The sequence below is a fragment of the Grammomys surdaster genome, unplaced genomic scaffold (assembly GCF_004785775.1).
Source record: "Grammomys surdaster isolate TR1022 unplaced genomic scaffold, NIH_TR_1.0 126028, whole genome shotgun sequence".
Classification (NCBI taxonomy): domain Eukaryota; kingdom Metazoa; phylum Chordata; class Mammalia; order Rodentia; family Muridae; genus Grammomys; species Grammomys surdaster.
In genome coordinates this window covers 5,006,999-5,020,855 of record NW_021620841.1, presented here as the reverse complement: position 1 = coordinate 5,020,855, position 13,857 = coordinate 5,006,999, and the positions used below count along the sequence as shown (strand labels likewise).

Here is a 13,857-nt window from a genome sequence, read left to right as displayed (position 1 = left end):
ACATATTAAATAACATCCATGATGTGTTATTTTACTGTAACATTCAGAAGCATCCTCTGAAATCGTTTGGATCTGAGGAGAGTGCCATGGCAACATGCCGCAGGTTTGTGCTTTGATTCCATCAAATTCTTGTCTCTGTTCACTGCTGTTCGCTCTGTTTCCCTTTTCCATTCGCCGCTGCCCCTCAGTCTGCGGCAGTTCTGAGCTTACAAGATTGATTGTGGTCATGAGGAGACTTTTCATTTCGTAGCCTATTCAAATGAGACTGTGACTGGCTTTATGGTTATTGGCATGAAACTAACAACTAGGACTTTATCTCCTGAGGGGAGGGGGAGGGTTAGAGAGGGAGAATCGACTTGCACGCTTGTGTGCTTTTCCCTGCTCCGTTGCGTATACTTTGGCTCAGTTTACCTAAATCCTTACAGTGATCACTATTACCCGTAGTTACCTGGGAGGAACGTGCCGCCATGACTCAACAGAGCAGCAGTTTAGCATGTGTAACTTCCTCACAATGCGGATGGTCTTCAGCAAAAAGCTAGATGATTCTTTGGCAAATAAATATATTCACTGATGAGGTCTAAGCCTGTTTTGAAAACTATGAAATCAAACTTTAAAATGAAAAAAAAAAACTTATTCATTATTCTTTGCTAACAAAAGAAGCATCTCAAGTGAACAAACCCAACTCTAACAAACTCCAGTATTTTAGAATTCAAGAAAAAAAAAATGCAAAAGCAAATGAATTTTTTTCCGCGAACTCAGTCGGGCAAGAGAGACAAGCTTTTCAAATTCACTTTTTTCTTATAACTGCACAATGGAAAAAAATTATACTAAATACCCTCGTACCTTTCATCTCACAAAGAAAACTGCTATAAAAGATTTTTCCCAAACATTATTGTTAAAAGGACAAAACACCATAGTTGTAACAAAGCAAAATTTTCTATGTATTTTATGTTACTTTTAAGAACTCTGAATTTTCAGACAGAGGCAATATGCTATACTGGTCTGTCGTAGCCTGTGTGGATAATGAGTAGGGGCAGCGTATAATCTCTATGACATGGTGTCTGTCACGAGACTGAGGTCTAGCAAATGGGCTGAGACTTCATTGATGCCACCAACCAATTGTACATTTGGGCGTCAGAGTTTCCGTTTATGATCATCTTTCAAGGAGTAGACACAGGAAACCTTGTTGCAAGCCTATAAATAAGTATATAAATGCAGTAATTTTGCATGCTGTCTATGGAATTTACCGACTCGGTAGTATAGTCCATGAGGAGGTAGTAGCAAGAAAAAAAAAAAACGATAATTCCTGATGGGTTTTGTTGTTGTTTGGCTATGAATTTTACATTTTGTTCATTTGCTTTTTCTTTCTAGGTTTCTAGTAAAATTAGAAACTATCTAACCCTAAAGTGTTTCCTCAGCTAGGAAAAAGAAATGAAAAGTCCAGTCTGTCACTTTCTCGCCTCTTGCCTCCATTTCTTTTTTCCTTTGCCTGTTGTACACAAGACTCCTCTCATGCAAATATAGAACATTTTGGGGGAAAAAACCATCAACTGTAATTATTTTTAAATGTTCACGTCTTGGGTAATTGGCTACTTTATTGTCTCTGATTTGCTTATCCATGAGGTCAGATGTGTGAGGTCATATACCCTAAACTAATCATTTCTACTTGCATTGCGAAGATTCGCTGAATCCTTTACCCTACGTTGGCTTCTAGAAAGTTAATTTTCCATATTAAAGGACTATTCCAATTAGCCTTTTAAAAAATGACACTAAACAGCCAACCTTCAGCAAATGGGACGACCTGTAAAATTATGAGTCTCTTGAACAAAAAAGGGGCCAGTTAAGTGAGTGAAGAGACAGTCAGCCACATGAGGGAGAAATCTCTGTCGGCTAACATAAAGAACAGCAATGAAAACAGACAAGAAAACAAACAACCCAGGCTCACTGTTTTCAAAAGAAGAATGCTATCTGGCAATAAATATTTTTAAACCATTCCACATCTTTAGCTATGAGGCTAATGCAAATGACGTCTACGTTGAGATTCTATTCCACCTCTGCCATCATGGCTATCCTCAAGAAAACAAAGGAGGGACAGTGCTGGTAAGGAATGAAGAGCCCTCATTCATTTCTGTGAGAGACTGAATGGGTACAGCCATTATGGAAAACAGTGTAGCACTTTTCCAAATACTAATGGTAGAACTTTCACGTTATTGAGCTGACTGTTAGGGATATCCCCAGAGGTCTGTCTATACTACTAAGGAAATATTTGTTCACTGTCGCTCAGCTGGCAACAGCTAGGAAGTGGAACCAATCTAGTTGCCCATCAGCTGATGATAGTGAAAATGTCCTCCATGATAGAGTGCTATTCAGCCAGAAGGAAAGATGACATTATGAAATTTGCAAGAAAATGCATAGCACTGGGAAGTGTATAACGTGAGATGGCCCAGGCTCTGACAAGCAAATAGTGTATGTTACCCTGCATATGCAAACCTTAGCTTCTGATATTTTCATATGTGTATTTCGTGTAAGTGTAGATGCCGGGAAACTAGAAAGGTGCCCCCAAGACAGGGAATAAAATGAGCCCTAAAGGGAACATTGTAGGAAAAGCGTAGAGTGTATGTGCTGTCAAAGAGAAAGGGGGACACTAGAAATAGAGGGAGGGATTTATGCCAGGATGAGGGAGGGTAAGGAGATGGGGAAGGGAAAGCACATTGAGGGGAAAACCAACCAAAACGAAGAAAATGAAAACTGCCATGAGGAAGTCTGTTATGTGTAAACCAAAATAATCTAGCTACTAAAAAAAAAATTCAAAATGAGGCAAAAATAAACACATTTCAAAATTGTTTTCTGGGGAAGTCATTTGGGCAGTTTTTCTTGGCAGGAAGATGTATCTTAAGCCCAGGTTATTTCAGATGCTTAGAATATTACAGTAATCCATGTCTACCCAGTAAAATTTATAGTACATCTGTGAAATGGGTGAAAACAATTGATAAATTAAAAGACATCTCACTCCAAGGATAGTCTGGCAATCACCCTAGAGTGGCATGAAGATCAAGTCAGTACTTCCTATCTTCTTTATTCCTTGGACTCTGCCTAGCGTAGAACTGTTTCTAAGAAAATTAAAAAAATTGATTTCTATAGAAAATGTCTGCAGATGATGATGTATAGTTTTATGCAGCTCAGGGCAAAGCAGTTTCTGACTGGGGTTGGGAATTTTTTTTTCTTATTCAAGTTACATCTTGCTTATTGACACCCTTCTTGTCACCCCTCCCACAGTCCTTCCCCTACTTCCCCCTTCCCTTCTCCACTAAGCAGGTGTGGCCCCCTGGGTATACTCCTCCCATCCTGGCACATCAAGACTCTGCTGGGCTATGCACATCCTCTCCCACTGTGTCCACACAAGGCAGCCTAGCTAGAACATACCTCACGGACAGGCAACAGCTTTTATAATAGCCCCCACTCCAGTAGTTCAGGATCTTCATGAACCAAGCTGCACATTTGCTACATATATGCGGGAGTGGCAGGGGTGCTCTTTGCTTTGTGGTTTAGTCTCTGAGAGCCCCAAGGCTCAAGTTGAATCCATTTGCCTGTGAAATTCCTGATGTCTTTGTTTTTAATACCATATACTCGAGAGATGCTCCACCATGCCACAAAGACACTTCTTCATCTATGCTGGTAGTGGCTTTATTTTCTTTAATCGTGTGACTATGTAAACCAGTCTTCTAGTCTATGGAAGTCTGTGCTACCACTGTTCTGCAGCACACAACTGGAAGTCCATGGCTTGCAAGTAAGCCCACATTCCCAATGACAGATGGCTTTTCGTTTCTACCGTTTGGCTTCCAGAATTCATATGTTTTGCTTACTCATATATTCTCTGTCATGGAGAATTTGATGCTAGTAGCCCTCTTCTCTGAGAAAGTAATATTTTTGAAACACAAAGTCATGAAAGAAACCTTACAGATGTTTGCTGGTGGGAAAAACTACTTTGTGCCGGAAACCACGGTGGAAAATAATACAGTTGTGAAGGGATACAATTATGTAAACTATTAAATAATCCCAGGTTGTAATAGCTCAGAAATGTAAAGTTCGATTACCTTGTGCCCTTTAATTTGATGAAGGACACACACACACACACACACACACACACACACACACACCTCTACCTATGTCAGTGATAATCACCTTTGCTTCATTCTCAGTGAGCAGCTAGAATTATTCTTGAGGGTGAAAAAAAAAATCTCATGTGTGCTTGGCGTATTCTCAATATGCATTGTGTTACTTGGCAATTTATCTCTTTTTTTATGTCCAATTTTTCTCAAGATGGAAGCACCTATTTTTTTTTTTATACTTTTTATCTCTAAGAACTTCCAGCCTCCCCCAAAAAATGCACGGCTGAAGTATCGAACTTTCACTGAATAAATTACAGTTTTAAACAAGTAGATAGAGATAACCTGAGCCTGTTATACCAGGAAACTGACTCAAAAGCCACTCAACAAATAAACTCACGCATATCATCAGTTATTTAAAATCAAGGACTGTGATTTTTCTCAAACACAGAAAACCATCACATTATCTGGCGGGTTTATGCTAGCGTGATCCTGATCCATTAGTTGATAAAAAGCATTGCTGAACAATGGCAGGTGAATTATTAAATCGTATTCTGGTGATGATAAAGAGCTGCAGGGAATTACGTATTTACTTATGATACAGTAGGAAAACTTGAATCCTCAAATAACAGGATGTTACCATGTAAGCTTCCTCCAGAGAGTTGAAAACTAAACTATAAAGAGAACAGATTTGTCTGGTTGCTATAGGCACCTCAATTCATTTTTTTTAATTAACTTAACGTTTCAACTGACCAATGACAAGCTACATACATTTATGGTGTCCAACATGCTGCTTATGCAAAGCCTTATTTCAAACTTCCGATAAAGTCCCTTGAGTTCTCCAGACCTGATATTCTACATCTTAAACTATAGGATCATAGGGTTGATGTGTCGAAATCGGAGGCAAAGTTATTTTTATCTGTATGTCAAAGAGTAGGTGTGTGCAACAGGGAGTAGATGGAAGCAGAAACGGAGGCTGAAAAAAGAAGAGAGAAAATCCGTGTGGAAAAGAGAGGAGGGAGACATTGGCTAAGGGAAGGAGCCACTAGGATTCTTGACACAGCATCGTTACCAATCAGATGCTTGTGTACAACATGCAGCATTTCAATATCTTCCCTGGGTAAATAGCAATGTCTTCCCTTTTGATGAGCCCTGCTGCAGCTGCTGTGGCTCACAAAGAGATGTCCAAATCAGAATAGACTCGGTTAGCTTTTCAATGATTCTGGAAAGATGGGGGAACATTGCCAGGAAAAGATAGCTCTCCTGCCTCCTAACATGGAGCCTTGTTAGCAAAACAAAATCTGAACCAAGAAGATAATCCCCTGCTACTGCTAATTCCACTGGGGACCTTCCGTGGCAGCGCAGGCTGTTTCTCCTCTGTGGACTCAGAACAGGGTAGCTCAGAAGGAATATGAAAAAGTTGCTCTTAAAAAACCAAGTTGCTCTTCTGAGATGTTTTATTATTCCAGATTTTTGTTTGCATGTTTGATTGTTTGGTTGGAGATTTTCAATAGCCACATGATTCATACCTATTGGTTCTGAGCCTGGAGCACCCATCCCAACAAGGAGTCCAGGAAGCAGGGTATGAATAATTAATTCAGTTGTGAGGGCTGTATACACAGAAGTATATTTCGAGTCAGTAATAAAAGCATGTGCAGAATTGCAAGGCAGCAGTGTGCTCATGGATTCTTTCCATGCTTTCTCTCTCAAGGAAAGGAAGACTTGAGAGTGCTTGAACAACCAACATCTGCAGTCAGATCGGAAGACTCTGCCATTCCGAGAGCTCCACCGGGAACATCTCACTAAGGTAGTCAGAAAAGCAAGATGTTTGTGTTAGGTTTTGCTGATGACCTATAACCTTCCCAGTCCATACCAGGATGTAGTGGGGGCATTTGTGGAGACAGTGAGGATGTCTTAGTTACTTTTCTTACTGTGTTTACAGAATCACTTGTATAAACAACGTATGGTAGGAAATAGTTCTATGTTGTACAACAGTTTTACACTATTCAGTCTGTAGTGGTAGGCGGGGGAGGGCAGCAAAGTTAATTTCATAGCATGTTGGCCAGGAAGCTGATAAAAGGGCTGCTGGTGCTCAGATAACATTCTCCTTACCCCACCCCCCTTTTATTCTATCCTGGTCCACATCAATAGTGTTATCCATATCCATGGAGGGTCTTCCTTTGCTCAGTGACACGCCACAAACACAGAAGTGTGTTGCACCCATCTCTAAAGTGATCCTAAATTCAATCAGGTTGACAAGGAAGATTATTTATCTCAAACTGGCTTTTTAATTTTTGTTTCATTCTATTCAGGAGACATTAGTATTTGACATATATTCTGGAATTGGGACCATTTTTTTTTTTTAGTGTGTTTGAAGAGCTAGTGTTAGTTCGTGGGCTCCTTGGGTAACACTTGGGATGTTTTCCCCAGTTAGTTTGTACTGCATCGGTTCCAAAGTTGTCATGGCTCATTATCTGCAGATGACCATGAACAGCCTGGCATTCTGAAAAAAAAATAGACCACAGCATATGCCTCTGTGCTTTGGGGGCCTGCCACACAGATGATATTATAGCAAGAGTACTGGGTCAGGGGAGTGGAGTGGGGAGGCAGGAGGTGTAAACAAAATTTGTTTCCAAGGAGTGCTTTCTAGGGCTGTGGCAGGTCTCAGTCTTTGGTATGGTACAGGGGGGTGAAGGTATCACTTGTAACAGTTACATGTGTTAGAGATTGTAATGAGGATGTAAAGTATCTGCTTGAATGTCTTATCTAATGAATGCTATCAAATTCAATTATCACTCTTAGACTCTTCATTAACCAATCAAATTATTGCTACTAATTATTTCTAAGATATTTCAAGCACACTTTTCCTGGGCATAAACACAGTCTTTTGTAGTATATTGGTAACTCACAGATTTTTATTTGGACTTCAGCGTTCCTGACTCATGGGATTCCCCAGTCATCACATCTGACATTACTGTCGCTTTATGTATGAGGAATATTATTATTAGAAAAAGTTTCTTCTTCTTGTCTATTTTATTATTTATATCTATACTAGAAGTTATATAAAACCGGCATAATGGCTCATCCCTCTAATCCTAGCACTCAGGAATCTGAGTCAGTGGGATAGCTGTGGAGTTCAAGGCTGGCTTGGGTCACAAAGTGAGATTGTTTATCCAAACAAAAATAACAAAACGTTTAAAGTTTAAAAAAATGAGTATACAGAGAGTATGTTGGTGTGTTCAGTGGGATCGTGTCATAACAAAGGGTTTTTCTTTTAGGGATAAATTACTTCAGGGCTAGAACTGTCTGTCTTCCTTACAGGAACACATGACTGTAGAGGGTCACAGCTGTTATTGTTGAAGAGTGCTTTTACAAATTACCATAATTTCATCACACGGGTTATTAAAAGAGTGGTCAGTTCTAAAACCGCTCAGACCCGGTGTCAAGAGCACTTTAATTTTCTGTGAAATAATTATGGCAGCACTGATGTAAAATGAAAACTCCAAACATTCCATAATGAAAGACAGATGCCTGCCATCCTGATGGTGATTCTTACCACATAGAGTTTAAAATATTTCTGTTTGATTCTCTTCTACTTTGATGCTGTCTTCTAGTCTACAAATATGTTGGAAACATCTCAACATGTAGCCTAAAATCAGGTCATAGAAATAATGTGTTCTGAGATTCCATTCTAGGCATGAATCAGAATTTTTGAGATGGAAAATTAGATTTACCATTCAAATTATACATGTCAGCTTGTTGCTATAAACTACACAGCTTAATGAAAAGCAATAAAACAGCTGATAGAAAATATCAGTTGCATATTCTAGTGACAGAGAAAATAGAAATATTCAAATTAAATTTGGATTTAATTTTTTTCATATTTACATTAATTTGAAATTAAAAATTCCATATGTATTATTAATGAAACCAAGGGTACACACATTGATTTGAAACCATCTAGTTAACGATCTTTACCATAGTAAAAAAACAAACAAAAAACCTGAAAACACTCCATTCATAACCTATACAATTATTGATTCTGACTCCAAAACTATACTAAGCTCTCTAAAGAAATAACTTATATTTTAACACATTATAAATCTAATAGGCACTGTTTCTTCAAAAATTTCAATCTGTCCTTTATATTGATCCCACTAAGACAACTACTGTGGGTGTCTAAAAGGATACACCACTGATAAAATTATGACAAATCTTTGAGACTGAAGAGACTGAAGTTCACAATCTCCTCTTGAGTAGTCATTTCTGCCTGGAGAATTTTCTCATTCTTTTAGTTTTAGTACAAACAAGTTAGATACTATTTTCCAGCTCAGTATGCTCAACTCTAAGGTAAAAGTACACTTAAATGAGAGTTAGGGGACAGGGCCCTGTCTTCTGAACTATAAAAATACAAAATGTTGTGATTACCTCAGGCACTGGAAGAAAGCAAAAATCACCATCGGCGCTAGAAGGTAAACAACAGGGAACATCTGACCCATAAAATTAATTCCTGCTTCCCACATGGTGAGCCCACTGAGGCAAGGGTCTGAAAAGAAAAATAAATAGACACAAATTTACAACTGCGAGTCAACTGGCATTCTGAAATAAATAAATCTTGAGAAGATAGGAATGGGTTATGTGGTTTTCCAAATCCGGGAGCATCCTAGATAAATCAGAAAAGAAGAAACAGAGTAGGGGGAGAGGAGGTCAGGGGAGTAAAGGAAAGGTGATTTGGGTTTGTTTCCAAGGTTGCATTTGGAGGAAAAAAAAAATGGTACTGAGAGTGGTTGTTTTCTAAGTTTCATTCATAAATTCAATCTTTAGGATCTAAAATGCATCTCACATAAAAACAATGCTATAAATGATATTTGATTCATTTCTTAATTGACAAAATTATACTAAAATATTAACAATTTGTAGCCCTAAAATGTAATGATTTGTAACACTTGAGACTTGACGTGATGCACAGTAGAGAACAATGTTTTCTGATTCCTAAAATTTATTCAGTTAGACAAAATGCTTTCAAGATTTGCTCTAGATATCCATCCATACCAAAGGAAAGCAGATTTGATTGTAACTAAGCTAAAGATTAAAAAAGAATATAAGATATTTTATAAGATATAAAATGCAGTAACATGGGATAACAGCATGAACTGTGTTCTCCTCAGCAGAGAAAAAGACGCTGGGGAGCTGAGATCCTTGTAGAGCTACAGGCTAAGAGAAAAAAAATGGCCCAGCAGTGCATGGCGGTATTAATATCAAGCTATTAAATATAAAAGATGAAGCTGGGAGTTATGGCTCTTCCCTGTAATTCCAACTCTCAAGCTATTGCAAGGAATTCAAGACTGGCGTAGAATACTGAGTGAGTCCTAGCCAGATAATATAAGACTGTGTCAAAAGCAAAACAAACAAGACAAAACCAAAACAAACAAAAAAAATCCCCAAAAACCAAAAATCCAAAAAACAAAAATAATGTTCACTAATGGTTGTGCCCAAACCTAGTAGAATTAAAATAAGTTCTTTTAAAATGAGAAACAGGCTCAACAGATGACTCACTGTTTAAAGCACTGGCTGTTACCCTTCCAGAGGCCCTGGGTTCAATTATCAGTAACCACATGGCAGCTCACAACTACTTGTAACTTCGGTTCCAGGGGATTTGACCCACATACACACCCTACCCAAACACACAGGCATACATGCAGGCCAAATGGCAATGTTCATAAAATAAAAATAGTAAAGTGAAAACTATCTATGGCAGAACGATATCCATTTAGAATTCAGATAAGGACACACAGTGAACACTAACCCTGATCTAGCGGGCCACAGTGGACCCAATGAAGAAAGGGCACCCCAGTGCTTGAGTTTCTACTGATCCTGGGCCTCAGAATTACTCAGCACAAAGTTCAGGCAGTAGGATCTCCATTTTTATAAGGGATCTGATCCTTTTAATCTTTCAAGAGGTAAACAAAAGTGACCAGTTGCTGCCTTTATGTTCTTAGCTGTTCAGCTGACTTACAAAATATTTACTGAATGTGTAATTTGTATTAGGAAATATACAAATTTTATTATTTTTCATTAACATATTAGGGAAGAAATAGTATTTGTGCTATTGTTTTAATTTCTATATTTTGTTTTACTATTTCTTTTTATTTGTGTTTAATAAATCTGAATAGTTGGAGAAAATAGGTGGGGTTTGTATTTGTATTTGGGGATGAAGGGCCAGGGGTTTGATTACCTCAAGCAATAAGTTTCAATTCACATATTTTATTTCTTTTACATTCAGACTTTAAGGAGGTCATGGTAAATATATAAAGGACCCTTATCATTTCCATGTAACCTAAAGAACAGTTCTGATAACTTTAAAGTTAACACAATTATTTATTCATAACTAAAACTTTATATTCAAAGTAAAAAAATTTAATAAATTCAAACTAAAGCATTTTCCACAGCATGTCTTAATGTGGACTATGCCTCACTGCCTCTGTAGTCTATGAAATAAAACAGAAAACAATCTCAAGAGATATACTGGAAAAATAACAGCATATAATTTTTAATCATCTTTAAATTTTAGTTAAATAAGACTAGAAGAATCTGTGTTCCTAGCAGCTGCTATTCTAGAAAGTTATCATGGAGCTTCCTAAATCCTTCAGCATTCAATACATCTTCTACTGCAGGAAGAAACTGGCTCATCTGCCCTTAAAGAAAGGTGAAAGATTAAATGTAACCATATCTCCTTTCTTTTTTCTTTTTTGTTTTTGTTTTTGTTTTATTGTCCTGAGTATCACAGAACCTTAGTCTGCTAAAAACAGCTTGCAAGTACTGGAAGAAGTGAGTCAGGCTTTAAGCAGAAGCAAAAGGGTAGTGGGCTTGATTATTACTGGTATAACAGCTTTAGTTACATTAATTGCTAGCACCACTGCTTCTGCAAATGCTTTGACACAAGAAGTTAAGACAGCTACTTTTGTTAATCATTGAGCAAAAAAATGTTACTAATGTGTTGAATATACAAGAGGATTTAGATAGGCATTTGGAACAACAGATTGATGTTCTTTATCTTATTCAAATTATTGAAAGGAGGTTCAGAGTATAAGAGTAAGGAGTCATCTCAAGTGCAAGGCCAAATACCATTGAATTAGTGTGAGTTCTAAAATTTACAGTGTTAGTCACTATAATTAGGAAAAAGTTTAAAGACACTTGCAGTGCATTTGGCATAATTCTAACACCTCTCTGGATGTTTTAACTTTTCATAGTGAGCTTATGAATTTAAAGAATGCTGTTCTGCTGAGCATTGATGCGGCAAATTACCCATGGCCTGAGGTCATTATTTCTATTTTGGTCAAACTTCAAGAATGGCATATATAGCTTGGTCATCCTAGCCCTTTTTGTCCTGGGAATACTTTTATTCCTGCCCATCATGTTAAAGCTTGTCTTTAACAACATCACCATGTTGGCAGCCAAAGTACATGGCTTTAACCTGAAAATGAACCCCCAAACAGAGTTATTAAATTAACAGCCTGGCAAGCCAAGGGCAGGTAAAATTCTACACAGAGCCTTACCAATCTAAGACAGAAGTGCATAACTTTTGATAATGCATATTCCATGATGGGTAAGGAAGGCATTCTTGTCAGAACATCCTAAGGGATGCTCAGTCTTGTTTATAAAATAAAAAAAAGGGGGGGAGAGGCAGAGAGCTTTTGGGGCTGCTTGGCAAGAATCTGACATGGGCCAAGGACAAGGAAATGGGCTGCTTGGCAGGAATATGACATTGGCAAGGACAAAGAAGTAGGCTTTGGGCAGGAATCTGATATCAGGCATATCTCCTTTCTATGTGTCGTCAAGAACTATAAGTAAAACATAGAATACAACATTGTAAACATCTGAGGAGTTTTAGGACCAAAAGGAGCAAGATTGTGGCTTTAGACTCAATCTTGATGTGGCTGCTTCCAGAAACTACTATGCAAACATGGACTTAATCAGATTATAATAATATTGCTTTCTAACCATGTATAAATATCTGAGGTGACTTTATTAGTCAAGTCTTTGGAAATGATGCTTCAAAATTGCATGAGTAACAGTATAATGTCATATATTGTCAGTATCACATAGGAAATTCCTTGATAGCATTCTTGTATTTAGTTTTCCAATCAGTTTGTCTTTGTTTTATTCTTCCCTGGTCCAACAAATCTTGCCCATGGTAAAGCCTGAGATTATCATGCTTGAGCTTGCAACAATGATATTGCTAAAGTCTTAAAATAACCAACCGACAACCTCTTTAACAGGTCCCAGCAAAGAGACTTCATTTTGTCAGAGGCATCGATGATTAATAAGGGACAAGTAAACAAATGTTCAGACCCACCAAATATGATCAGTGCACTCATTCCAATCCTGTTTATTCTTTGCCCTTTCTTCTTATCTTCACTAGTGCTTCCTGTGTTCCACCGTGAAGAAAAATCATCTGTTCCACTTGTTCTGAGTCTTGTATGTCTTTGGCCTTCCTAAATGAGAAGGAGACAAAAAAACATTTGTATAATTAATAAGTTAATTGCTGGAAAAATCCATAGGGCTTGGCCTAAAAATGGCAGAGTGCATACAACGTTTCATTGTAGAATAATAACCCCACAGTCCAGGCCAGAAAGGCTTTTCATCTAATCTTGAGCCTTTTCTTAATCACATTGTGCAGTGACTAAGTGTCCTGCTCTGACACATCAAAACAAATATTCTGTTCTCTGCTGCTTGTCCAGCAGAGTGACTTTGGCATGTATTAAGTTGGGCTGGCCATTTCCAAGTTCAATAAGGATTATGTGTGACTACTCATTATACAAAGAACAGGCTGAATTTCTGAAATTTTATTCTGGTAATAAGAAGGAAAATGATTGAACTGGGATAATGATGATAAAAGAGGAAACTGATAAGACAGGAACATACATCCACTTTTGAGAATATTTATGTTCATTCACAATGCTTCATCATTTCATCTAAGCTAGTGATTGATTGAAATAGTATCAGCTAGAAGGATCTAGTTAGGGTAGAATACATATTTATTTAAGCACAACTTTAATAACAATATTTTTTTCATTGTATTATGCTGATGTTTATTTAAGCCAAATAAAACTGTTTTAGAAAAATTTGCGATTGTAAAGTAATACAATACTTTTATTTTAGCATATTTAGTGTTCATTTGTATTATTTGGATGTAGTTTGGCAAATATTTGACATTTAAAAGAAGTATTATTTGGCCATACATGTAATCTCATCAAAGACTGTGCCACTAAACATAATTTTAACACTCCAGAAGTTTCACGTGGACATGGAAAAAAACTTCACATTATCCCACAGAGAAGCAGAAAGGAAGGAAGCAATAGCACAATCACACGCATGGAAGACTATTTTTCAACTCAACGGAGACACAAGGAAACAATGGGAATCCTTGAAACATAAATTTGTTTGGATCTCCATAGTCATGAATGTTAAGAAGCTGTCTGTACTGCACCCTGGGGCCCTCTCTCACGTAAGACCATTAGGCAGCGGAGTTTATGAACTACAAAAATGAATTTCCCACAGTTCTCTAGGCTGGGGAGTCAAAGGTCAGGGTGCTGGCAGATTAAGTATCTCTTGATGGCCTATTTCCTTCAGGACTGCCTTTCTGTGGAAGCCTTCTGCAGCAGAAAGGGCAAGGGGGTGTCTCTTAAGCCTTTAGTGTAAGAGCATTAATCCATAAACATAAAACAGTTTGTGAACTCATCACCTTCCA

General features: G+C 37.7%; 1 protein-coding gene across 1 annotated transcript in view; it reads left to right on the top strand.

Annotated features, from left to right (window-relative positions):
* Positions 1-13,857, top strand: part of Syt1 (synaptotagmin 1) — a 502,043-nt gene that overhangs the window by 99,260 nt on the left and 388,926 nt on the right. The window contains exon 2 of the mRNA XM_028754572.1: positions 5,818-5,913. The gene's annotated coding sequence lies outside the window, so the exon portion shown is untranslated. The remainder of the gene's footprint in view (positions 1-5,817; positions 5,914-13,857) is intronic.